At 46.4% G+C, this 26,168-nt stretch overlaps 1 protein-coding gene across 13 annotated transcripts in view; it reads right to left on the bottom strand.

Moving 5' to 3' along the window:
* Positions 1 to 26,168, bottom strand: part of RASGEF1B (RasGEF domain family member 1B) — a 699,288-nt gene that overhangs the window by 187,605 nt on the left and 485,515 nt on the right. Inside the window, exon 1 of one of the 13 annotated variants that reach the window (XM_084970678.1) lies at positions 11,133 to 11,222. The exons of the other annotated variants lie outside the window; for them this stretch is intronic. The gene's annotated coding sequence lies outside the window, so the exon portion shown is untranslated. Of the gene's footprint in view, positions 1 to 11,132; positions 11,223 to 26,168 lie in introns of those variants that run through there. 13 annotated transcript variants of the gene reach the window in all.

The raw sequence follows: 26,168 nt of genomic DNA, 5'->3' as shown, positions 1-26,168 counted from the left end.
CCAACAAGCAGTCAGGACGGAGAAGGACTGAAATAAACCGCTGACTCCACAGCTTAAGCCTTCCTCCTCGCTGCTGGGCTAATCTATGATTTGCCCTTCATATCTTCCCCCTCTGCTCCCGCAGTGCTACTCCTTTGCTCTGGGAGAATGCCTTCTGCTCTCTGAAAATTCAGGTCCTCACCTGCCAGACCTCAGCCCACGTCCATGCACTCCAGGAAGACTTTCTTGGATATGCTGACCTCTGAACAAAGCCTGCATCTGAACATGCACCTACAGACCAGATAACAGAGTAGAAACATGATAATACAATCCTCTTCTTGTTTTCCAACTCGCCTACAAGTAGGGTTTATGGTCACTCCAACTGTGTAAAATATCAGTGCCAAGATCTTTCCCTGTACAGCCGGTTATTCCACGCATGCCCCCTTGTCTGCTTTCTCAGAATTCTGCATCCCTTGAGATGGAATTTATTACATTTATTTCCTCCCTCCAAAGTCTTATCCACCCACCCTGGTCCTTTGCCCTGACTTCAGCGCCACTGCTCCTCATTCCTTCCACAGATCGGGCACTGTCACTCTTCCAGGCTCTTGCCTTTGCCCCAAATTCCTTACCCTCTAATCAGGCAAAATTCTCCTCCACTCATTTTCCAGGCTCTCTTCCCTCCCCACTTGTCTAGGAGTCCTCCCGGGTCAGACGGAACCAAGGGCGCCTCACTTCCGGTGCGTTACCCCCCCCCCCCCCCCCCCGCCCCGATCCTGCTGCATTTTGTTTACACCAGTCATTAGTCCTTATCGTGGTCTTCCGGTTTGTAGGCGGCTGTGGGTTTGAAATAAGAAACCATGGCAAATGCGCCTTAACAAAAGAGTGGTTCATTCCAACATAAAGCCAAACTTCTTCTTTTTTCTTTTTTTTCTGCTTTCTAGGGCCGCACACACAGCATATGGAGGTTCCCAGGCTAGGGGTCCAATCGGAGCTACAGCTGCCGGCCTACACTACAGCCACAGCCACAGCCACAGCCACAGCCACATCAGATCCAAGCCATGTCTGCAACCCACACCATAGCTCACAGCAACGCCAGATCCTTAACCCACTGAGCAAGGCCAGGGATTGAACCTGTGTCCTCATGGATGCTAGTCAGATTCATTAACTGTGGAGCCACGATGGGAACTCCAAAAGCCAAACTTTTGATGCTGTATTTTCCGTGTGAGCCTGACAACTTGAAAGATGATCTTCACGGCTCGTGACATCACTGGATGGGGGGTAGAGGTGGCCTTTGGAAGGCACTGGCCCAGGACACCTGTTATTTTGTGCACATGTATGTTCCGTGTGGAGGTGTGCTGCCTTCCTCACCGTGAAAGCTACAAGGAAAGGAAGTGCCGAGGAGGCAAGATGTGCAAAACAGGTCCCTCTCTTTGAGGTCCAGCACTGATCAGAGATAAAAGGCCTTCGTACAAATAGAGGGGAGCAAGCTTGAAGGTGTGAGGCTTTAAGCAGGCCCCTGTAGTAACAGGTTTTTTTTTTTTTTTTCAGTTCAGATTCAAATAATCTTTCAATAGTCCATTTTAAAAAGTCACCAAGAAAAACTATGACAAATATGAATTCCAGACCCAGGAGGGATCTTATTAATAAGGGATTCCAGTTCCCGCCTCAAGAAATAGACTCTTTTTATAGAGGACTAAGAAGTTAATTGCACATCTCAAAATCCAGTTGTGGCATGGCGGCTGCTCTAAGAGTCTATGAGCTGAGTTTTTTAATCCTGCAATTGCCATTTTCCCATCTCCATACAGATACATTATAACAAGATGATAGGTAAGAGGATCAGGAATTCAAGAGTAAATAAAATGGTGCCCAACCAATCCCGCTTTTTTAACTAAAAACTCATTTTCCAGCTTCTTAGTCTAAAGTCCCCTTCAAAGCCTGGACTCCAAGTTCCTCTCTCAAATTCTCATTTTGATGTGTGACACTCACTGCTGAGCTAACGTGCAGAATTTAGAAGAGATTTCAGATCTCATTCCCATCTCAGCAGATGAGTCCTTTCCCAACTTCAGCCAAAGTTCCTTCAAACCCAGGTTTTGTCTAAACAATAATCCACACTGCATGGTGTTATGACTTGTCTATAATATTTCTTCAGCTCTAATCAAGTGATTGCCAGGCTGTCAAGTCTTCAGTGATAAAGACGCACGTGTGTGCACTGAGGCAGGCGTCCACTGAAGTGGGCTGGGAAGATGAGAAAAGACGTAGGAATTGGGTTCCTGGCAGAGGTGGGCTTGGATGTGTTTTGGAAAATGAGTGTATTCTGGGTATCCGGGGAGGAAGAAGGGATTTTGCAGAAGAAGGATGGAACAAACAAAGACTCGGGGGGAGGTGGAAAGAAATCCGCCAGTGGCAATGCGACAGGTACAACCAGGTATGACAGGTCGTCTCCTGTTATGGGCTGAATCCATCCCCCTGGCAATGCATATGTTGAAGCTCCGCGCCCCCCCCCCCCCAGTTCCTCTGGTTGGGACTGCACTTGAAGACAGGGCCGTCAAGAGCCGATCGAGCTAAATGAGGCTGTTGGGGGTCGGGGGCTCTAATTCGACTGGACTGTGTACTTGTACAAAGAGATCTGGACACACAGAGAGGCAGCAGGGATGCACACAGAGAAGAAAGACCACGTAAGCAAGGACACGGCCAGCCACCCAGCGAGGAAAGAGGCCTCCAAAGAAACCAGTCCTGCCTGCACATTGATGGTGAACTTTCAGCCTCCAGAAAGGTGAAAAAATAAGTTTGCGTGGTGTAAGCCAGCCAGTCTGTGGTACTGTGTGGCGGCAGCCCTGGCAAACCACCAGCCAGCTGCTCCTCCTCCTGTCTGCATCGGGCAGAGTCCCCCCCCCTGCCGAGTCTCCCACCTGCCCCTGCCACCAAGCCGTGGACGATGCGCCCACCCTGGTTCGGAGGGGACAGTCTCCTGGGGGCCTCTGGGGAGGTCTTCTCTTGTGAACAAGGAGAGACACGGGGGTGGGGGGGCGACGTCCTTAAAGGACACAATCCCTGGATCTGCGGTGGCCAACGGGTGGCACGAGCTGAGCGCTGGTAACAGAGCCCCCCCAGCACCCATGAGCACCGACTCTGAGGCTGCCTTCCCTAGATTTCTTGTCAGGGGAGACAGTGCCTCCCACTGCCCAAGCCCCTTGCAACTGCATTTACGACTTGCTCGGGGCAGGAGGAGGGTGACTCGCTAACGGAAGAGAACTCGGTCGTGAAATCGAGGAGGCCCGGGTTTGGAAAAAAAGGGCTTTGAACGCTTTGCAGAAAGTCACGTGGAAATGTAGGGAGAAGAAGGAATCAGAAGTAAATTCTGAGTCTCCAGCCAGAGAGAGCCTGCGAGAAGGGGGCGCACTCTACGGAGCAGGGGTTCCTTCTCGTCCAGGGGAGCAAGTGCCGGGTTCCCAAGTCCTCCTCTCTGAGCCTGTGGCCCGGGGAGGGGTCGGCCGGCCGGGAGGAGAGATTTTCTAAAACTGCGAGGAGTGGAGCGGGGCGGCAGTCCTGTCCGTGGGCCACGCGGATGCGAACGCTGAGGTTAAAGAAGGTAACGTACCCGTTGTTCCCATCAGACCTCGAAGCCCAGAAACCAGTGCTTGACGTCTGTCCCTACAGACGCTTGCGATCTGCGGCCACGTTTACAGCAACTCCAGTAAAATTCTTCTGACCTGTGAAAACCGTGTGAGCCATGTCCATATAAGCTCTGCAGTGAGTCCGGGGGCCTGAGGTCTGGACCCAAATCGACCACTAACCGAGGGACTTTCAGACAAGTCAGGACTTCTCTGGATCTCAATGGCTTCAGCAACAGAACAAAGGGGTTTGATGAGAGGAGTGGTTTTGCTTGTTTGGCTGGTCACTTTTTTTTTTTTTTTTTTGTCTTTTTGCTATTTCTTGGGCCGCTCCCGCGGCATATGGAGGTTCCCAGGCTAGGGGTCGAATCGGAGCTGTAGCCTCTGGCCTACGCCAGAGCCACCGCAACGCGGGATCCGAACTGCGTCTGCGACCTACACCACAGCTCACGGCAACACCGGATCCTTAACCCACTGAGCAAGGGCAGGGACCGAACCCGCAACCTCATGGTTCCTAGTCGGATTTGTTAACCACTGCGCCATGACAGGAACTCCTGGCTGGTCGTTTTTAAGCACTGGACACCTTCCTTCTTCATCATCCTCAAACCCCCAACATCTACGCCACTCACCGTTCTCCGCTTCGGCACACTTAGACTCTGCCGGGCTCTGTGCTGAGCACCCCAGGGACGCGCCCTCATTTACATCCTCACTCCTAGCACTCTAAGGTCACTCTAGCGTCATTCCTGTTCTACCAACGAGGAAACTGAGGCACAGAGAAGTCAAGAAACGTGCCCAAGACCACACAGCTAGTACAAAGCAGGGAGTCCCCTCTCTAGTCCTGGCTCTCAACCTCCAGGCTGAATGGAACTCCTGTTCATTGTGTGTGTGTGTGTGTGTGTGTGTGTGTTGGGGAAATGGGGCATGGTTAACACAATAGAGTTCAGAAAACTTGGCTTTCTCCTTAGCCCTGTGGCACCCTCCAGAGATCTGGAGAATCACAGAATAAAAATCCACCAATCTGTGTGACCTTCAAAGCAATGAAGTGTTCACACGGCAGCAGAGGCAAGTTATCTGAACGGGTTTTGTGGGGCAAGGGGAAATGTGATCCAATTAGAAAAGAAAGCGACGTATCATCCCATTAGTTTGCTTTGTTTCTAGCTATAGTTTTGAACTTATTTTAAATTTCAGTTCCATCAATAATCACGACGATCACACGCTCACACATAAAGGGGCAAAGGCTGTAAAATTTTTGAGAACCACCGATCGGACAGCTCTTCAGCTCCACGAACTTTCATTTCCCTGATTCTTCATAGGCTTAGTCCTGCCCATTCTCACCACACCTTGTTCAACTTCCTAGTCCCATGTCAGGTAGGGCAGGCCCACTAAGTTAGGTGGGCACCTACCTATGTGACCGGCCACCCCCGGCTCTCTGGCCAGGATCATAACCATTAGGAGAGCCGCCGTCTACTGCATCCTTGTTATGTTCCAGCCACCACAGTAGAGACTGGTACACACCTACGCCGACTTAATCTCCACACGATCCCAAGCATCTCCTATGTGCTAAACAGGAGCACTTCCAGAGGCCTTTCCGAAGCTCCCGGCCTGAGAGAAGAGGCCCTTCTGCGAGCTCTCCTTACACCTGACACACAACGCACAGAGCTAACCCCACATCTGCCTTCCTGAATGGAGTACGAGCTCCTGGAGGGCAGAGCTTTGTCTGAGACATCCTGTGCCTCCAAGACCAGGCATGGGGATTGCGTAGAGCAGGCGCTCCGTAAATGTTTGCTCAGTGTGGGCAGACGCTTTCTCTGAGCTGCTCCAGATGCTTTGGGGGCTGGTCACCTCCATCCCGGAGACTGCAAAATCTGGGTAACTTAACAGCTTTTCAGAAGGATTTTGGGAAAGATATTTCTCTTTCTGACACGATAAAGCTGTCTGACAAGAAAACTCTGTGCGGATATGAGGCTCAGAGCTACTGCAGCCCTTCTGCGATGATGAGGCAAAGACCAAGAGAATCAGAGGAACTCGGAACCAGATCCTCCTGATGTCTTAGAGCCACTGACCACTTCCTAGGGTCGCTTCTCTCCGAGGCTGCCTGCTATGTAAGAAAAATAAACTCTGTTTGTCAAAAGCACTGAGAGTTTCTGTTATTTCAAGCTTAAAGTGGTCCTTTTTGTATGCAGACATTTTGAAATCAATAAACACTGGTCCCTAACCTTAAAAAAAGACCACTTGTGCCTGAAACTTTCTCCACTGCCACTCTCTCCCACCATCTTACATCAAAAGCAGCCTTCTCTCAGCCCAAAAGGACTTGAAGAGTCTGCCCACCTTCTGTCAGGCAAAACTGAAGTTCTGTTTGATCTAGTGTCAGCCAGAAAAAAAAAAAAGACTCCTTCAAAAAGGCTTGCTAGAGTAAATACAAGACACTCAATTAAATATAGGACTTGTTGAAAAACAATTTTTCAGTGTATGTCCATTCAATATTTGGGACATATTTAATATTCAAAAATACTTGTGGCTTATTAGAAATTCAAATTTAACTGGGTGTCCTGTATTTTTACTTGCTGAATCTCATAGCACTTCACAGATGGTAGTAAGCAGCTTCTAAGAGAAGCAGGAGAGATGCTCAAACCAGGACATCTGATTTAGCAGGCAGAACCACGCCCAGGATGAAATAACGACAAGAACAACAACATATATTACATGATCCTTCACAGTTTTCAGAGAACTTTCATAGACACGACTCATTCAGTAACTAGTTGCTGTTTACATTTTATAAAAACACTCGATGCTAATGGGGTATTTGCCCAAAGTGGCATAGTTAGTAAGTTAAGAAGGGGCGAAATCAGAACTCCTATCTCCAGATTTCTGGTTCCGTGCTGTGTCTTTATAATTGACACCCTCAACCTTTGACATGCATCACAATCACATGGGGTTCGTAGATGCAAACTATTGCATGTGGAGTGGGCAAGCAATGCGACCCTGCTGTGTCACAGCACAGGGAACTATACCCAGTCACTTGTCGTATGCACCACAATGGAGGATGATGTGAGAAAAAGAAGCCATACATGTGTACGACTGGGTCACTCTGTTGTACAGCAGAAATGGACAGAACACTGTAAATCAACTGTAATAAAACATAAAAAATAAACAATCATCTCAAGCATGTGTTAAAACACAGACGGTTGGATCCTTACCCAGTTGCGATAGGGCCCAACAATTTGCATTTCCAACAAGTTTCCAGGTGATGCTGGTGCTGCTGGTCCTGGGACCACACTTTTTGGAAACCACTGCTTTATGCTATACCAAGGCAATTATTTTCCTGCAGGACAGAATCGATACACATGTGGCCTGTCTCCAAGAAGAGAAAAGCCTAGATGGTGTAGCAAAGCCGAATGCTTACACAGGAATGCGAAGGCCCTCTTTTCCTTGTTGACCTGAGGCACGCACGTCAAAAGCAGGTGCAGGGAAGCACAGGAAAATGACCGTGAGGCCTTGCATCGCCCTCCTCTGAACACGTCTTCAGGGGAGAAGATGCTGCCCAAACCAGCTGGAGGTCTTACTCGAGCGTGGGAGGTGGGAGTGAGACTCGAGTGTATGTGTCTCTGTGCATTTCTGGGGGACAGGCTGCAAGAAGCGGGAGGGTCACCACACCCCTGCTCAGGGGCCTGGAAGTGAGAAGCCCTGGTGTCACGTGTGGGTCAGGGCATGAAAACTGACCCTTTGTCTGATAAGCCGGCAGAGGCCCTTCCTCTCTCCGCAGCCGTTACATCCCCTCTGCTTCCTCCCCTCCTGTCTCCTTCATCCCCCCAGGCAGACACCCACCAGACAGGAAGATGGACCAGAAACGGAGCGGCCACCGGCGCGGCAGCTGAGTGGGGCTGCCGGACCACAGGCCAGTGGCGGGGGTGCTGAAAAGAAAGCGAGCTATTTACCCCCCGGAGTCTCAGCTGACCCAGGACCCCACACCGCCTTCCAGGTCAGCAACTACCTCTGGTCTGTCCACATAGTTTCTTCAGCTGTGAGACAATGAAGAGTAATCAAGGTTGCTTCTTGATTTTCAAAAAATCAATGTTACCTGAAGGCTACAAAGAATAACAGAACAACAGACACTCAGAGTCCTCTGATCCAGACTTAGCAACTGCTACATTTGGTTGTATCTCTTCCAGGTTTTAATTTTTTTTTTTTTTTCGGTCTTTTTAGGGCCGCACCCGCAGCATATGGAGGTTCCCAGGCTAGGGGTCGAATCAGCACTGAAGCCGCTGGCCTACGCCACAGCCACAGCAACGCCGGATCCGAGACACATCTGCAACCTACACCATGGTTCAAGGCAACACTGGATCCTTAACCTACTGAGCAAGACCAGGGATCAAACCTGCGTCCTCATGGATACAAGTCAGATTCATTTCTGCTGAGCCACAATACAAACTCCAATATTTTGTTTTTATGGAATTAAATGACAGATACAGTCAAAGGTCTGTAGACACCTACCGATTTCCATTATCCTCCCCAGGTGACAAATTATCATGAGTTTTGATTCCTTTTATTTCATTAAATATGTACATGCATTATTAAACAACACATAATATTATTTTTGCTTTTTTGTTTATATATGTGATTCATCTTGAGTGCATTTTCTCCTTGTTTTCATTCAGTATAAAGTTCTTGAGCTCTAACCAGTTGATTTAAAAGACTACTTTTAACGGCTTGTTTTATTTGCCCATTCACTGCTCTAGAGTGGACACGTGGACAGTTTCCAGCTTCGTCTGCTCTCATGAGCAACGCTGAGCTTCTGTTGAATATACACACAGAAGCGGAATTATTGAGACTCCAATATTACATCTTGAATTTTACTAGAGGCTATCACTATAGCTTGAAAATGGATTTATCACATTATATCACCAAGACCATTGCAGGAGGATAACACTTCAGCCACATCGTGACAACTCTTGAAATTGTCAGATGACGTTGTTTTCGCTAATGTAAGACTCCAGGAAAAGGAGTCTGCCTCAGGGTTGTTTTAATTCACATTTTTCCTTGTAACGGACTGAGGCTCATTCTGATCCAGTTTTCTTCTCTAGGAATTGTCTGTTCACATCCTTTGCCCATGTTTCTATGCAGTTCTTTGTCTTTCATCTATTGATCTGTAGGAATTATTTTTAATATATTCTGAACAAGAGAAATTTATGTGTTATATATAAATACTGTAAATATCTTCTCCCTGTCCTTGGCTTGTGTTTTAAGATTGTTTGCGTGTAAATTATTAGATAAAGAAGCCAAAAGAAGCTATCACAGATTGTGGACCTGGCAATGCCACATCCTTCATGGGGAAGAGGGATAAAGAAACTGAGACTCAGAAGCAAAGTTTTCCTGAATAGACATTTCTCCAAGGAAGATGTACAGATGGCCAACAAGCACATGAAAAAATGCTCAACATCCCTGATTATTAGAGAAATGCAAATCAAAACTACCACGAGATACCACCTCACGCCAGTCAGAATGGCCATCACTAATAAGTCCACAAATAACAAATGCTGGAGGGGGTGTGGAGAAAAGGGAACCCTGCTGCACTGCTGGTGGGAATGTAAGCTGGTACAGCCATTATGGAAAACAGTATGGAGGTACCTTAGAAATCTATACATAGAACTACCGTATGACCCAGCAATCCCACTCTTGGGCATATATCTGGACAATACTTTCCTTAAAAAAGACCCATGCACCTTCATGTTCATTGCAGCACTATTCACAATAGCCAAGATATGGAAATAACCCAAATGTCCATCGACAGATGATTAGATTAGGAAGATGTGGTAGATATACACAATGGAATACTACTCAGCCAGAAAAAAGAATGAAATAATGCCATTTGCAGCAACATGGATGGAACTAGAGACTCTCATACTGAGTGAAGTAAGTCAGAAACAGAAAGACAAATACCACTTGATATCACTTGTATCTGGAATCTAACATGTGGCACAAATGAACCTTTCCACAGAAAAGAAAATCATGGACTTGGAGAATAGACTTGTGGTTGCCAAGGGGGAGGGGGAGGGAGTGGGATGGATGGGGTGCTTGGGGTTAATAGATGCCTTTGGACTGGATGGGCAATGAGATCCTGCTGTGTAGCACTGGGAACTATGTCTGGTCACTTATGATGGCGCATGATAATGTGAGAAAAAAGAAAGTATATATGTATGTGTAACTGGGTCACCATGCGGTACAGTAGGAAATTGACAGAACACTGTAAACCAGCTATAATGGAAAAATAAAAATCATTACATACATAAGAAAAGCAAAGCTTTAACTGGAGGAATCAACATTCAAGTCATGACTAAGAGCCACAAATTCAGTGCTCGCTCTACCACAAACCAAATGCTTGCTCTCTTGCAGAAATATCACAAAGCCTTATCACAGTTAAAACATGCAATGAGAGAACTTATAGTGTCAGAAGTATTTGGGGACACTTGTTAAAGTCTAGAGATTTTCGTAGGACTGGGGTGAGTCCCCCAAATCTGCGCTACAAACAAGCTCCAGGAGACCAAGATGCAGCAGGTCAGTAGCTGGACTTTGAGGACATTCGTGACAGAGCTGAGAAACCAAAGCACTTACTGCAGCTGGGGGGCAGGCATGGGCCTTCTGGGGTTCCAGCCACCTTGGGAAGATCTGACATGCTTCTTCCCCGTTAGCCCACAGGCTCTGCAAGGACAAGGACTTTGCTCTTCTGTTTCCTCTCGTCTCTAGCATCGTGCCTGACTCAATAAAGAACTGTGACTCAGCGGAAACACCCCGACTAGTATCCATCACGGGTTCGATCCCTGGCCTCACCAAGTGGGTTCAGGATTCGGCATTGCTGTGAGCTGTGGTGTAGCTCGCAGACTCGGCTCCGATCTGGTGTTTCTGTTTCTGTGGTGAAGGCCAACAGCTGCAGCTCTGATTCAACCCCTAGCCTGGAAAGTTCCATGTGTCGCTGTGCGGGCCTGAAAAGAAAAAAAAGAAAAGAAAAGAAAAGCTCGGCTCCATGTATCGTACTCAGTAGGTAAGTGCCCGCATGGCTAAGAAGAGTTTTAGGAAAGCCTGCATTTAGCCTCAAATTCTAAATTTTCCTCTCCTGCTGAAAGGGGCAGTCACAATAACTCATTCCCCAGGCCGAGTGTTCTTAACCTCAGTTAATTCACAATATTGACCTTCCGCCCTGAGAGTTGTCATCTGAAAGTATATATTCTGAAAATAAACTTTCCTAACTACGTCTGTGTCTATAAAAGGACAGTCAATTCAGTAGAGAAGGAAATGTATCTAAACTCTTTACTGTGTGAAAATCAAACACCCAGGCTTTTTTGGAAGCAGATGCTCAACAAGTATTTGTTAGGATTTCTTCAATACCTTCTCTTTCCACCTTGTTCCAGTGCCGCCAGGCACAGCAAGTGCCTAAGGTTCCTTTGCCTCATGCCATCTTTGTGAAGCAGGCATGAGTCACCGCGCCTAAGCTTTTAGTCCTGGCAACTGCCTGCCTCCAATTTAGACCGTCTCTGTCTTTGATCGCACCTGTCAGCCGTCTCCTTCCTCTGTGCCTTAGTTACACTCTGCGGAGAGGATCAGCAGATCTGCGCTCCAGAGCAGGCCGGCCAGTGACACCTGCCAGCGAGACAAAAATGTGCCCTGTTACATCTGGATGTGACGCAATGCCCAGAGATGTTTGGCAGGGAAGGGAAAAAGGTAAGCATTTCTGCGAGCTTGGTCATCGCCACGTATCTCTGATTCTTCCGAGGGACAGGTATCTCTGACTGGCCTCAAGAGATACAATGAAGTATATTTGAGCGAGAGGTACGACAGAGCCCCTGGAGAATGTGGTTCACGGAGATTCTCTTAGATGTTTCTTTTCTTTGCTTTTTTTCTTTTTTTTTTTTTTTTTTTTTTTTTTTTTGCTTTTTAGGGCCACACCCGTGGCATTTGGAGGTTCCCAGGCTAGGGGTCGAATCGGAGCTGTAGCCACCAGCCTACACCACAGCCACAGCAATGGGGGATCCGAGCCTCGTCTTCGACCTACACCACAGCTCACAGCCATGCTGGATCCTTAACCCACTGAGCGAGGCCAGGGATTGAACCCACATCCTCATGGATACGAGTCGGATTCGTTTCCGCTGAACCACGACGCGAACTCCTCTTAGATATTTCTATTTTTAGAAGTAACATCAAAACTTAAAACGCACACACACACACACAGATGTTAAAGCTCCTTTTACATTTAATCCAGAAACCCATGGAGATGCTACTGTTTGAAGACGGAGACCACAGAGGTGTCTTTTCTAGAGCTGAAAAAGAGGATACTCTCATCCCGAAGAGTGTGGGGAGAACCAGCGCAGAGAGCTGCAGGTGGCAGAGGACAGAAGACAGAGGTGGGAGGCGTATCTTCTCTGGAGGAGGGTCTGGGACTCCATCTCTCTGCCTCACCCAGGCCAACAGCCAAGCTCAAGGCTCTTCAGACCTTCAGAGCAACTGCCTTCTCTTCACTTCTTCCCTGGAAGAACCAGACGGAAAGATCCCTACAGACCGCTTCTCTGGGTCTTCGCGCCCCCAGCTGTGTGGCAGGGGCACTCGCAAACACCTGCATCAGGACCCTGGGAATCTGTCAGTTGGTTCTGTCAACTGACAGTAGAGTTTTCATAGCCTGGATGAATCGAATCCAAGAGGGTTTTGCCTATAAATTTCTATATAGCCTCTGAAGATATTTTAAGCTGCATAATTCTGATGAATTAGCACTTGACTCAGAAAAGCCTTTTTTTTTCCTATGGGCCTAATAGTGTGTGATAATTATTTTCTGATCTTTTTACAGCTCTTGGCTTTGGAAACAGGAAGTGGGAAAATAAACCAGAAAATCAAAACATTCTAATTTAAGGCAAAATCTGAGTCGTGCTAGTTCTGGCTCAATGTATTTTCTGATCCTGACATCACAAATAATATCAGTCCCACGATGGCTGGGAAGAAAATAAAGACTAGAATGAAACCGAAATGTCTGTGGGAGAAGAAAAAAATCTTTCCCAACTGTTTGCTTAAACTTTTGTAAATCAGTGTTTGAGAAGCAGCAGCAAGATGGAAGAGTAACAATTGGTCTTAGGAAAGTCCAAGCTGGGGAGAGGAGGAAGTGGGATGGATGGGAAATCTGGGGTTGGTAGATACAAACTGTTACATTTAGAATGGATGAGCAGGATAAGCAGTGAGATTCTGCTGTTCAGCACTGGAAACTATATCTAGTCACTTATGATGCAGCATATGCTATGTGAGAAAAAGGAATGTTTATGAGTACATGTGCCTGGGTCACCTTGCTGTACAGTAGAAAATTGACAGAACACTGTAAACCAGCTATAATGGAAAAAAATAAAAATAAAAACCATTAAATAAAAAAATAAATAAAATAAAATACAGTGGATAAGCAATGAGGTCCTGCTGTACAGCACAGGGAACTCTATCTAGTCTCTTGGGATAGAACATGATGGAAGATAATATGAGAAAAAGAATGTGTGTGTATATATATATATATATATATACACAAGAATGTGTGTGTATTTATACATATATATATGTGTGTTTGTATAGCTGGGTCACTATGCTATACAATGGAAATTGACAAAACACTCTCAACTATAGTCTTATAAAAAAAGAGAACATTTGATTCACATCCCTTACATCTCAAGAGATCCAAACTTTTCCAGCCTCTCTCGCTGTCCAGTCTTCCCACCTATTGGCTTCTCCTCTCCTTCCACAAATGTGTGTGTGTGCGTGTGTACTCTGCTCTTTCATGTTTTAATCCTCTAGAAGCCAAGACGTGGAGGAAACCCTTCTTGGACCAGTAGCTTTCTCATCTCCCTGGCGGCATTTCGCACCCCTTCAGGATACATGTGATCGTGATATGATCACCTGCCATTTCTTCAGAGCCGCCTATGTTCCTGATACTGGCACTTTACCTTTACCTAATTTAATCATGAAAACAGGCCTGTGGTGCAACCAGACACCTCCACCACACAGCTAAACAACTTGGGGCTCGGAGTATAGAAGTCACACAGCTGGAGCATTGTGTTTCAAGATCCAAACTCAAGTCTTACTGATTCCAATTCACATTTTTTTTCCCCTCTACTGTTTACCTTCAGGAAGAGGCAAAGGCATGAGAATGTAATCAATCAAAGCCCATTTTCTCTACAATTTTTTTCAACCAGTCACCCCTAATAGCAGAGGAGAGTCCAGGTCGAGGATAGCGGGTGTGAGCGCATGTTGGGAGGGGAAGATGCTAGCATGCTTTTGAAGATGTTAGTCTGAAGCATTTGGCTGCATACATATAATTTCTTTGAAAGCTTTTATTTATCTAAAACTTCATGCCAATTTTGCATGCTAGTCCAGAGCAGACTCACGCTGGATTAGTGTTAAGGCGAAGGGTGAAAACCACTGGCTCTTGGCTAAGTCAATGCTCTGAGAAGATGTACCGCCCTTACCTTGCAGGTGTCTGGATGTACCGTATTTACCCTGTGCCCTGCCATTGCTCTTGGGATTACTGTGACCCAGGGTAAAAAGCAGAAAAAAGAAATCCATTGCTATTACTGAAACTACAACTGAGGAGCCCACTTCTTTCAGGGAGTGCACCACGAGCATGCTATTTGCATCTAAAGAGCAGCAGGTTACTACTAAGGATCAAAAGGTGAATTTTGAACACTTCAGAGTACAAGGATGTTGATACATAAGAACAATGCAGTGTAGTCTGTGATAACCAGGAATTATTCTGCAGCCTAAAACAACCAGTTTTTTGGGTTTTTTTTTTTGTTTGTTTGTTTGTTTGTTTTAATCTAGGACAGAGAATCAATGAAGTGCTAAATTCCCAGCAGGACAGGTAATTGTGAGATACCAAGGCAACAAGATAGAGTGAGAAGAGCTTGGGACGGGGGCTCAAGATCTGGGTTCTAGATTCAGCTCTGCTTTCAACGAATTTTGACAAGTTCTGATAGGTGCTTAAGCTCTGTGCTTGCACCTACACGATGGAATGTCTGGCAGTGGGCTCGGTGACTTCTGATATACCCTCCTTGAACACTCGGTGAATCTACGTACCGTCTAATGAATAGTGAACAGAATACAGACATTGGCGTCAGACAGATCAGATCTGAGTCCCACTGGAAGGCATTGAATAGCTGTGGAAGCCTCTACTTTTCTATGTGTGAAATGAGACATAACTCTTTGGGTCATTGAGAAAGTTAAATGAGAAAATATTTGTAAAACTCTACCGTGGTGCCAAGAGAGACAGTTGGCACTCGGTCATGTTAGCTAATATTTTATGAAATTTGTTACATAGATAACAAAGAAATGGAAGAGAAGGACTCAGATTGCTCTGCCAAGTTATCAGTTTCATTATACATTTAAATGTTACATCCTCCTTTGTAATAGACCTTGTCATATCCTCTGGGCACCATGTAATTTTTCTCCAGAGCATTTACCACAAATTATAGTGATGTATTTATTATTGTGATTCTAGGATTATATATTTAATGTCCTCCTTCTCACACTGGTCTAAGCCCCATGAGGGCAGGGACCACATCATTTAACTCACATCTTTATTCCCAGAATCTGCACAGTGCCTGAGACAGAGTAAGTGCCCAATAATTACCTTCCGAATAGACGAATGAGTAAGGGAATGGGTGAAGAAGCCCATGGAATCTTTGTCTCTACCTCACCTAATCTACAGACATGAAGAAAATTCTTGTTCAGTCCCATCTGGACTCTCGAATCTGAGGGTTCTCTATAGGTCATTTCAGGCACAATGTACAATGTTCAGTTGTAGGCTACTGGTCCACACAGCTACCGATTTTTAGAACTTACACTAACTCCCAACCACCATGGCTCAGATTCTGCCACACACACCCACCTACCTGGGTGCCCAACAATAAACCTTTATCAACTCACAGCAGTAACAAAGAAGGCTCTGTTTCCATTGTGTTTAAAGAAAAATGACAGGGCGTTTCTTGCATTTTGTTTTTTAATGTTCTAAGCTGATGGTCATTAGTCTGCAAAATACATCAATATCATCTGGGAACTTTCTAAATATGCAGGTTCCTGGACATTCTGATTCATGATCTCTAAGGTGTGGCCTAGAGATCTGCATTTGAAAAAAGCTCTCCAAGTCAGGTGCAGGAAGACGGGTCCACATTTCGAGAAACAGTGCTTTAAAGACTGCATTGAAAATAACTGCGTACCTTTTCTTTCCTCTTTTTTTTTGGGGGGGGGGCACATGCCTGCAGTATGCAGAGGTTCCTGGGCCAGGATCAAATCCGCAGCACAGCAGCCACGGGAGCCACAGCAGTGACAATGCTGCATCCTGAACCCGCAAAGCCTCCTGGGAACTCCTCTGATGTTTTCTTAATGACATCATGTAGATAAACCACTTTGAACCGATACTCCCAAGATGTCACTGGCTGTAAGGTCTTCCGAGCTCTCTGCTGGTTTCCTCTCAGGCTGACGGGGAGGAAGTTCCACGTCAGGGACACTCGGATGCAGAGCGTCTCTTCTCTGATCCTTTTAGAAAAGCGGAATATAAATCTCTTTTGGAACCTGAAGATTTTAAATGACTGCCAGTTACGAAAGTTGCTCTTGAATTCAACAAAAAGAGAGGAGACCATTAACAAATACCCAGAGCTTGAAATGGCCATTTCCAGTGCCCAAGGCGGTGACCACGATGCCGAAGGCTTGCTCCCTTGGCCCTGGGAGCCTCTGATGGAGGAATGAGGGTGCCTGAAACTCTCATACCTGCTAGAGGTAAAAAGATCAAGCGGAAAGTGCAGGTAGGACCGATAATTTCACCCATGGGGACGGACATTCCTTAGGCTGTGGTCATAAAGGAAGGAAAAGTTCTCCTCATTGTGGACAGATGGTCATCAGCTGGGCCTGAACGGCTTTGGGGCAGTGGATACAAGCCACGTCTGCTCTGCTAGGCTGAAGGGAGCGAGCCTCGGAAAAGTGCTAGGCATCTCCGTCTGTTAAAAACCATGCACGTAATTTATCTCCCAACGTCAACAGCTCCGGTCTGCAGGGGCTGAATCTACCGTACTTCCAGACATCTCCCACACACCTGAGAAGAAAATATCAAGCGACATAATGTCATTCCATCTCTAATTGAGAACCTGAATTTCACGTCTTTGGAGGTGTGGGAAAGGCCGACGTCAACCTTTAGCTTTCTGCAAAGATGATAATTTAGGCTATCACCAGACACTTGTCTAACCTGTAATTTTTCTTTACTCCATTTTATTTCATCTCCATGAATATGCAGAGAGCACTGTTTGCCGGTGTGCTGACAAGAGTGCAGGCACTTAATTATTCAGGTCAAGGTAAAGACAGGACAGAAGTGGCATAGGTGATCAAAGGTGGTAGGTCCCTTGCACTGGAACCCACTGTCTTCCTTTTATCCCAGGTAATCTCAGACCATCTATTATAATTGGTACAGTAAGCAAGACGTTCCAGAAGGCTAGAAAACTACACATAGAACTACCATATGACTCAGCAATCCCACTCTTGGGCATATATCTGGACAATACTTTCCTTGAACTTTTTCCTTGAACACGCACCTTCATGTTCATTGCAGCACTATTCACAATACCCAAGACATGGAAACAACCCAAATGTCCATCGACAGATGATGAGATTAGGAAGATGTGATAGATACACACAATGGAATACTACTCAGCCAGAAAAAAGAATGAAATAATGCCATTTGCAGCAACATGGATGGAACTAGAGACTCTCATACTGAGTGAGGTAAGTCAGAAACAGAAAGACAAATACTACATGATATCACTTGTATCTGGAATCTAACATATGGCACAAATGAACCTTTCCACAGAAAAGAAAATCATGGACTTGGAGAATAGACTTGTGGTTGCCAAGGGGGAGGGGGAGGGAGTGGGATGGATGGGGTGCTTGGGGTTAATAGATGCCTTTGGACTGGATGAGCAATGAGATCCTGCTGTGTAGCACTGGGAACTATGTCTGGTCACTTATGATGGCGCATGATAATGTGAGAAAAAAGAAAGTATATGTGTATGTGTAACTGGGTCACCATGCGGTACAGGAGGAAATTGACGGAACACTGTAAACCAGCTATAATGGAAAAAAATAAAAATCATTATATATATATACACACATATATAAAGACGTTCCAGAAGGCAAGTAGGGGAAAGTGGGAAAAGGATGTCAACACAGCCGATAGGAGAGTGAGCGGGACCGGCAGGAGGAAGGGCAGCAGGAGGGATGTCCACTGAAGGGAAATTCACAGTTGACTTTGTTCTCCTCCGTTATTCAGCAAGGGTGGTACCAGCAATATCATCACCCGGCAGTACCGATGGGACTCTGTGTACCCAGCCATGGACAGCCTCCCGAGTTCCTTTGGGTTCTGCCTCCTTTGTGGGCATCAATCCATTAATTTCACTCGTTCAGAGAAAACCTTTGTTGAGCACCCACTACATAGGCAGGATTTGCTCTCGGCAAGTAGGACATAATAGAAAGGATACGTTTCCATCCGTAAGCAGTGTTACGTCTTTTGGGAGAGACATACCCATAAGCCAGGACTGTCACTCCTTGTGTCCTCCAGCTGGGACTTAGGGGCAAGGACAGCTTCCTGGAGCTGATACTCAAAAGCTGCAGTTCCAGGAGGAGGAGAGGTTGGGAGGAGACAGTGAGGGAGACAAGGCAAGAAATAAAGAGACTTCTCAGTAAATGTTTGGCAAGAGTATCAAGAGTCCCCAAGAATCAGGAGGACCTGGGGGTGAGCAGTGTGCGGCTCGGAGGCAGTGTCTGAAGATCTGTGGACAGACGGCCCTTCTCAGTTTCTCCTCCCACGTGCGCTCGACAGGCTGGGACTCATATTCCTGCCGGCACCTTGAGCTATTCGGACCAAGCAGCCAGGCTTCGAAGACTGACCTATGGTGGTCTCAGACCCATTCACTTGGAGCCAAAGTAAAGAAAATTATATTTTCTTAATCTACCTACATACATCAAACGCTCAGGCTGGTTCCTTTAGGCCTGTCTTCTTGACTTCCTTCGTCTCGTACACAATGAACAAAGATGTCCACAGGGCTGCCTTCCCAGACAGACAATATTATCTCTGTGTGTTTATATTGTCTAGATTAAACTAACTTTAAAAAAAAAAAAATCCCTCTCTCCAAGTTCTTCTGGTTTCATGTTCGGTGGTGTTTATACTCCTTTCAAAATTTTAAAGCGTCTTTTTGATGTTTTTAGGAGTGGCCCATCCGGCAAGCCTGGTCTCTCCACTCTTTGCAGTTGATACGATCTGTGCATTAAGAGCACAAATGCCAGGGCTTTGTACTGGCACCAGATAAAGCACGTTAAGTGGATACATCCCTGCTCTTTAATTTACTTTGCTTAGGATGGACACTTCCCTGCCCAGTTTTTCAAGCACACCCAGGGAATTCACAAACATTCATCTCTAAGTAACTCCTTTGTAATGCTGTGCTGGAACCAGTCCACACCAGCTCACAAGAACTGACTACCAAATTTTCAGGAATTTTGTGAGCCAGTTGTTAAACACAGCTGTTATTAAAAATTAAATTGTATGCACTGACAAATAAATCATCTTTAAAACAAGAGTGAGAGTTCCCATTGCAGCTCACAGAAACGAATCCGACTAGGAACCATGAGGTCGAGGGTTCGATCCCTGGCCTCGCTCAGTGGGTTAAGGATCCGGCATTGCCGTGAGCTGTGGTGTAGGTTGCCGACGTGGCTCAGATCTGGCGTTGCTGTGGCTGTGGTGGAGGCCAGTAGCTACAGCTCCGATTTGAGCCCTAGCCTGGGAACTTCCATAGGTCATGGGTGCAGCCCTAAAAAACAAGAAATTAATCAATAAAAAAATAAGTAGATAAAACAAGGGTAATATATACTAAAAACATCACTTCCTAATTATTTTACTACATTTTGCTATTATCGATGCTCTCAAGTTCATTTACACCCATTGTTTGGGGCGGTGGCGATACTATGTAGTGGTACCTACCATCTCTCTCTCTCCCCAACTCTGTGTTCAGTGGTGTCATAGAGGTAACTCAAAAATGGCCATGTGGGAGCATTCACACCACAAATCTGGCAAGTGCCACCAATCAGGATGCATCATCTTCTTTCTGCAGACATCGAGGTTTTAAGCCTTGGTTCATGCACCCCTGATCACATGGTATGAAGAATGGGGAGGTGGTTTGGGAAGGAGAAAAAAAAGTGGATGTTGGCAGAACACAGTCAGTAAGTTCTAATCATAGGCAGAAAGTCCACTAAAATTACAGTCTAGAGAGGACTCGTGACGCAAAATCACATTCTCTGCAGATCTATGTCCTCTCAAAGTTAATAGATTTTGAAGGACACTGAAGCCATGATACATCATTCCTGTTCCTTTTTGCCTTTAACAGAGGGAGGGAACGTCAGGAAAGGGACCACAGGCGTCTGAAGGGTATAAAACCTCCTTAGGACATCTGCCAGCACACCCTTCCGCCCTGGGAGCCGCCTTTGTTACATAAGTTCTCCCAGACACTTGAGAAATCAGAGAGCAGATGAACTTGTTCTGTGGACTAAGGTAAAAACGGTGCTAGTACTTCACAGTCCGAATGCTTCCTTCGGAGCCTCTGCAGTTTCTGGGCGCTGTAGGCGGCAGGGAATGGCACCTGTGCTCAAGGGAACACGTCGGGCTATTTGAGACGAAGACGCGGGGTAGCAGCAACCTCGCCGGCAGCAATGATGATGATGCAAGGGACTCTCACCAGAGGGGCTCCGTGGAGCTCCTGGAGCTTCTCTGATTCCTCGACTATCCCTGAGGTGCAGTCAAGGGGCAAAAGCAAATATCAAGTTGTTTAGGGGAGGGAACCAGACATACTGGGCCTCAACAATTTTCCTAAATTAAGAAAAACAAACAGGGCCAGAAACCCCAATCTCCGACTCTTGGTCAGATCTAAAGTAGACTCCTAGATGGTAATGAGTGGTGATTCCAAAGCCTCGGCTTTAACACAAATGAATTCCTCTAATGGATAAACAAACGGTGGTCCAAATCTCCTTCAAATTTCTGAGATTTTTAGGAAGGAGGAAAATCTTTAGAAACAAACTCACAAAAGACTGACTTGAGCTGCTCAGGGCCTTACGATGAATTCCAAAGTGCAGAAGTCAATAGTACAGACACATGGCAACTTCCTCCTTAAGATTGCATAGGCCTGAATAATTTTATGAATTCTGCTGATTGAAAGGCCTCTTAAAGTTGATCTCATCACATGAAAATTATATAGAGTCTCCCGTTTACAACTCGCTCTAAGCACTTCATACGAACGTATTATGAGTTCATTGACTGGTAGGCAAGGTCCTGCCTGATGAGCATGCGTGAGGAAGGAATTTCTGGGCGCTGCCATTTGTTCCCCAAGTAGGTGCATCATCTGGCCATTTGTTCCAACTGGTTATTAATGGTCAGAGGGAAAAAAAGAGATGCTGGGCCAAGGAATTGGAAAGAACTGCTCTCTGGAAAACCTGTCTTGTTCAAGAGAACTTTCTACTTCTGATTCTGAAAATTATAGAATAACCCTGCTGCTTCTGAAACGTGTTCTCCCTCAAAGAGAGAGGACTGCACCTCACAGTGCATTTCTAGCTGGGGTTAGCGCATGTAAGGCACTCCTACCATTACCTGTATTGGACAGACATAGCTAATGTATAAGGATAGGCTTGATTCCGAATCATTTGCTGAGGATAGGCATTCCCCTGCGCCTGGATACAGTCTCACAATTGTTCTCAACATTCTCCAGCATACCAGTACCTGTGGATCTGAATTAGCATTTGAGACAAGCCCAGATGCAATCCAACATTTGTGTTTCATTAAAAGTGAGGGCCTATATAACTTGCCTAAAGTCACAAAACCAGTTGGTGGCAAAACCAGAATTTGAAATTAAGTTTCCAGTGTGTCTTCTCCTGTAATGTACCGCCTTCCTTAAACCACAGAGGGTTTGGTCTGTGAGGGGATGCAACCTGAATTCCCCCCATCCCCCATAAGTGTAAGAATCCCGTGGCTGGATCCCAAAAGGGCAGGCTCTTTCCAAAAGGCATCGGCAGACCTTTGGCAGATGGAACTGCTCCTGAGTTGCAGAAAGCATTAGTCCTTTTCTTTCCATACATGAATTACCCATGTTTATGAGAGTAAAGTCATGCGAAAAAAAAAAAATTCAAATTGGCCAAAGATAGAGCTCTAAGATTAAGGAACGCTGCAATTATTTATTCCTTTATTTACTTAAGCAAGAGTTATGAACTGAGTTGCGACGAAACAAATCATCTTCATCTTAAAGGGCTCCGCCTTGCCTTACAAATTGTGGAGGCACACGGCAGATGTGTGGGGATTTGGAGGGAGGTGGAAACACAGGCTAAGAGAGGGGGAGTCTGAGCTAGAGTTCCTTGGAAGGACTCTCTGTTCCTTTCTGGGTGGTTGTCATCGGTCAGGACCACGTCTCTGCTACTCTGACCCCCCATCGACGAAGCCGGGTTTGCTCCTGCCGTGTGCGTGAGCATTTTCAGCATTTCCCAACCTAGCATCAGAAGCACCTGGCGAGAGTGGTCCATTTCTGCTTCCCCTTAGCCACGCTGTTTAGCCATTTTAGGTTGTTGATAACTGGGTCCAGCACCACCAAGAGCAGGGATTTGCAGATACCATCGTAAAAGGCTTGCGATCTCAGACACGTGCCACTACGTGGCTGGGACAGAGGGAAGGAGTCAGTACTGCAGGGGCAGCACACTCTGCCATCTCTCAGAGGACTCCGAACGTACCAGCTGCCCACACACATGAACAATATCCTGCCCTGGCCTCAAAGACACGGCCACTGTTCTACCTCCACCCTCGGCAACAGGCCTTTCTCGGATGTGCCACTTTGGTTTGAAATGTGCTTAGGCTGGTTCATACGACTCCGGAATTTCACATTTCCAAAGCCTAGTTAAAATTCAGACATTTAAGAGGAAGAAGAAGCCAAAAGTGCTGGGGTCTCTGCAAGTTCCTTCATTTTCCTGTTGATAACATGATTCTTCCCCGCCTAAAAGGTGAGCTGCAAGACTGGCTCCGTGTGTGTGACTCTGGGTGCAATCTGTCCGTGCTGATAGAGGAGGGACGGGACCAAGACGGCGGAGGAGCAGGAGGTGGAGCTCACCTTCTCCCACAAACACGGCCAAAAACCCCATCTCCATGTAGAATAATTCGCACAGATCGTCAGTGCAGACCGTGGAAACTCATAGCCCCAGAACTTGATCCCGTTTAGCAGAAGTACAGCGTCCAGTCGGCATTTCGCTCAAAGGCATTCTCGTCAACGTAATAAACCAGTTCGAGGTGTACTGCTACTTGGCAGGGCTATTTACAGACTTTGTGCCTTAAGAATCCACTTGTTGCTCGGAGACTCTCTGGTTAAAAGTCTTGGGTATTTTTTATTTGAGGCCAAATTATACACATTATTTGAGCTAAGGAAAATAAAGAAGCAAAGGTCGGTGAAGAGGCTCCTACAGCAGGAGCTGGAAGATTGAGGTTTAGACTCACACGCTTGCCCAGGGTCTTCGAAGTTCGATTCCTCCAGCCCGAAAACTCTCTGTGATCCCTGGAGACGCCCGTGACGACTGGGGCGCTCATGTGCAAGAATCTTTGGAAATGACTCTGACAGCACCCGGAACTTCGCTTTGGCTCGAGAGAGAGTGAGGGCCAGTGAGGGTGTCCACGCTTTTCACAGTTCAGATGTAAACTGCTTAGGAGAGATACAGGCAGACATCCCATTTTCAAGCATCCCATAAATGTTCTTCTCCCAAGATTTGAAGTTTTAATTAACAATGCCCCCACTCCTCGCTAGTCACCCCAAGGCCACCAGATCAGATGCTTCCCAGGGCAGTTTCTGCTCTAGTTTTGGACTAATTTGCTGTCACTCGTTCCACAATAATAGAAATGTGAGGAAAGCCCATAGTCAAAAAGGCCCAGAGGAAACCACTGGAGAGGCACGTCTGTACGTGAGCATCGAGTCTTCAGCCTGAGGGTGACAACCCACAGCGCAAGTCAGCCAGGAAGCAAAGGCAGCGGTTCAGAATGCAGGCCCAGGCGGCGTTCCCACAGCGGCGCAACAGGATCAGTGGCCTCTGGGGATTTTGCTAAGACGCAGGTTCGATCCCCGGCCCGGCACGGTGGGTTAAGGATCCAGAGGGGCCACAGCTGTGGCTGAGGTTGCAGCCAGGCTTGGTTCTGATCCCTGGCCCAGGAACTCCATATGCTGCAGGGCAGCCAACACGAAAACCAAAAAAACGAACATAAAGAATGGAGGCCAAGACGGCAAAGGTAGAGGAAGGACGGTCCTAAGGTTCCCGCCCCAGGATTAAAATAGAGTGTGTTGAAAGCAGACAGAGAGGGATGGTGGCCTTAAGTACTGGGGTGCACCTACAGGTATTTCGAGCAAACCCGGCTCTGCAAACCAGCTCCCTCAGTCCCAATCCCGTATACGGAGTATGCCTTTGATTCCTGATTTCAACTTCAACCCAGTGGGACAACCCCATCCAATGTTTCCCAAAGTTTGGCAGGCTTACCCCTGGAGCTACACAGGATGATTCTAAAGAGTACAAACCTTTTAAATTTAACTTAAACTGTCATTTTTTTTTAATGTGTGCTTAGGAAATTAGAACTTAAAACAATCAATCATTTCTTAGATATTATTGCTTAAGACAACGCTACATTTTAAAAACTGCATCAATTTAAAGTTAAAAAAAAAAATTATGAAGGGAGCTCCTGTTGTGGCTCAGCAGGTTAAGAAGCATGAGAATGCGGGTTTGATGTCTGGCCTTGCTCAGCAGGTTAAGGATCCGGCGTTGCCATGAGTGTAGGTCACAGACATGGCTCAGACCTGGCGTTGCTGTGGCTGTGGTGCAGGCTGGCAGCTGCAGCTCTGGGTCCACCCCTAGCCTGGGAACTTCCATATGCCGTGGGTGCAGCCCTAAACAGACCTAAAAAAAAAAAAAAAAAGTACCATGAAGTAATAAGAGAAGTGATATACAGACAAGGGGAAAAAATCAGAAATCAGGAACAGTCTTTGATAACTTATGTTGGTAAAAGCTGATCTAGTCTGATTCGTGTTAACAAAGGTTTGGGTTTTTTTTTTTGCTCCTCCTTGTCTCCCTGAAAGGGGTGATGTTCCTTTTGAGATGCTAACCTTATTTGACTCAAGACACTGTGTCACAAAAGGAAGCGTTAGGAAGCGTGCCAGGGAACCGGCTCCAAAGCTCGTCTAAATTCATCTAAATTCATTCTTCTGATGGAGCGGAGCAAGAGGGGCAATATTTACCGAGATGTTGCAGAGCCTCTTCTGCAACAGTTGCAAACAGCGCTGTTTTTGGAGGCGGTGTAGGTGCCTGAACTGCAGAAACGGAAAGGTTCTCTCCTGAGCCATGGAAAACGCCTGAGGAGCAACGCGGTGTGAAAAGCATGCCCAAAGGGAACATTTGCGGCTCCTGCTCCTGGCACGATGCCGCGGGTTGCCCGCCCAAGCAGAGGCCCCCATCCCACTCCCCGTCCCTCCACTTCACGACCCTGCCGTCATCAGGGTGCATCTTGGAATCCCACAGAGTCCGCATTTTAACCACTTTTAGAAGGAGTCTCCTAAAATGCTGCATTTATTGAAAAAGAAAAAGTTAGAAAAACGGAAAGAAGCATCTTCCCAGTTAGAAGAGGTTGAGAAAAGAAGAAGACACAGGACCAGGGTTTAAGCGCCAGAGGCATGGCATCCTCGTTCCTCAGACCATGACACTTCAAGGGAAGGGGTTGTCGTCGTTGTCGTCGTCATTACTTAAAAACCATTTTAGGGATTTATTTTATAATCACTCATTCCTTTATTCCCTCATTCCAGCAGTGAAAATAAACATTGTCTTGCTCCAACATGGCTTTTAAAAGGGCACTGCCTGTTTTAAAAAAGAGCCATGGAATTTATTTAACTTGAGGGACATATCGTTCTAAGCCTGCAAGTGTACCCCACACGTCTTCCCTGTGCTTCCAGGCTTAGTGGTCAGGTCCGACAAGGCAGAGTCTGTCTTTCCCTCATGAGCTGACAATGCGAGAATCACCAGATGGAAGAGGCTGAGGCTGGAAGTCCCAGGAAAGAGAGAGATGCCAAACCACAAACGGCATGTCTTGAACACAACGTGTAGGGCCCACAACGCTCCCATCTGTGACAAGGTATCACACAGTGTCCCAATCCAGGGTCCTTCGTGGTGAGCTGTCTTGTCATCAGAGAAGTCTATCAGGATCAAACTTGGCCAAGGCAGTGGAAAGTAACCTGAGTCCCAACCCATAAAATTCCTGTTCGGTGTTTTAGCCTCTGCTCTTCCCTGTAGAGTAACTGACAAGGCAGGTGACAGGCAATAAGGGCTGCGACAAACACTTATGCATATCATCACATGCAAAGGACAGAGGAAGGGCTGGGTGGAATACAGATTTGTAAAAGTGGGAGGAATTGATAAAACATTTATTGTGCAACTACAATGAATCAAGCACAATATTAAAGACTTTACATACAATAACTT

The sequence above is a fragment of the Sus scrofa genome, chromosome 8, assembly GCF_054392235.1.
Source record: "Sus scrofa isolate SSC_HxYL_T2T_F1_AM1 chromosome 8, Sscrofa_HxYL_maternal_Yorkshire_Landrace_v2.0, whole genome shotgun sequence".
NCBI lineage: Eukaryota > Metazoa > Chordata > Mammalia > Artiodactyla > Suidae > Sus > Sus scrofa.
Note: the sequence above shows the minus strand (reverse complement) of the source record. Positions and strands in the feature narration are given on the sequence as shown.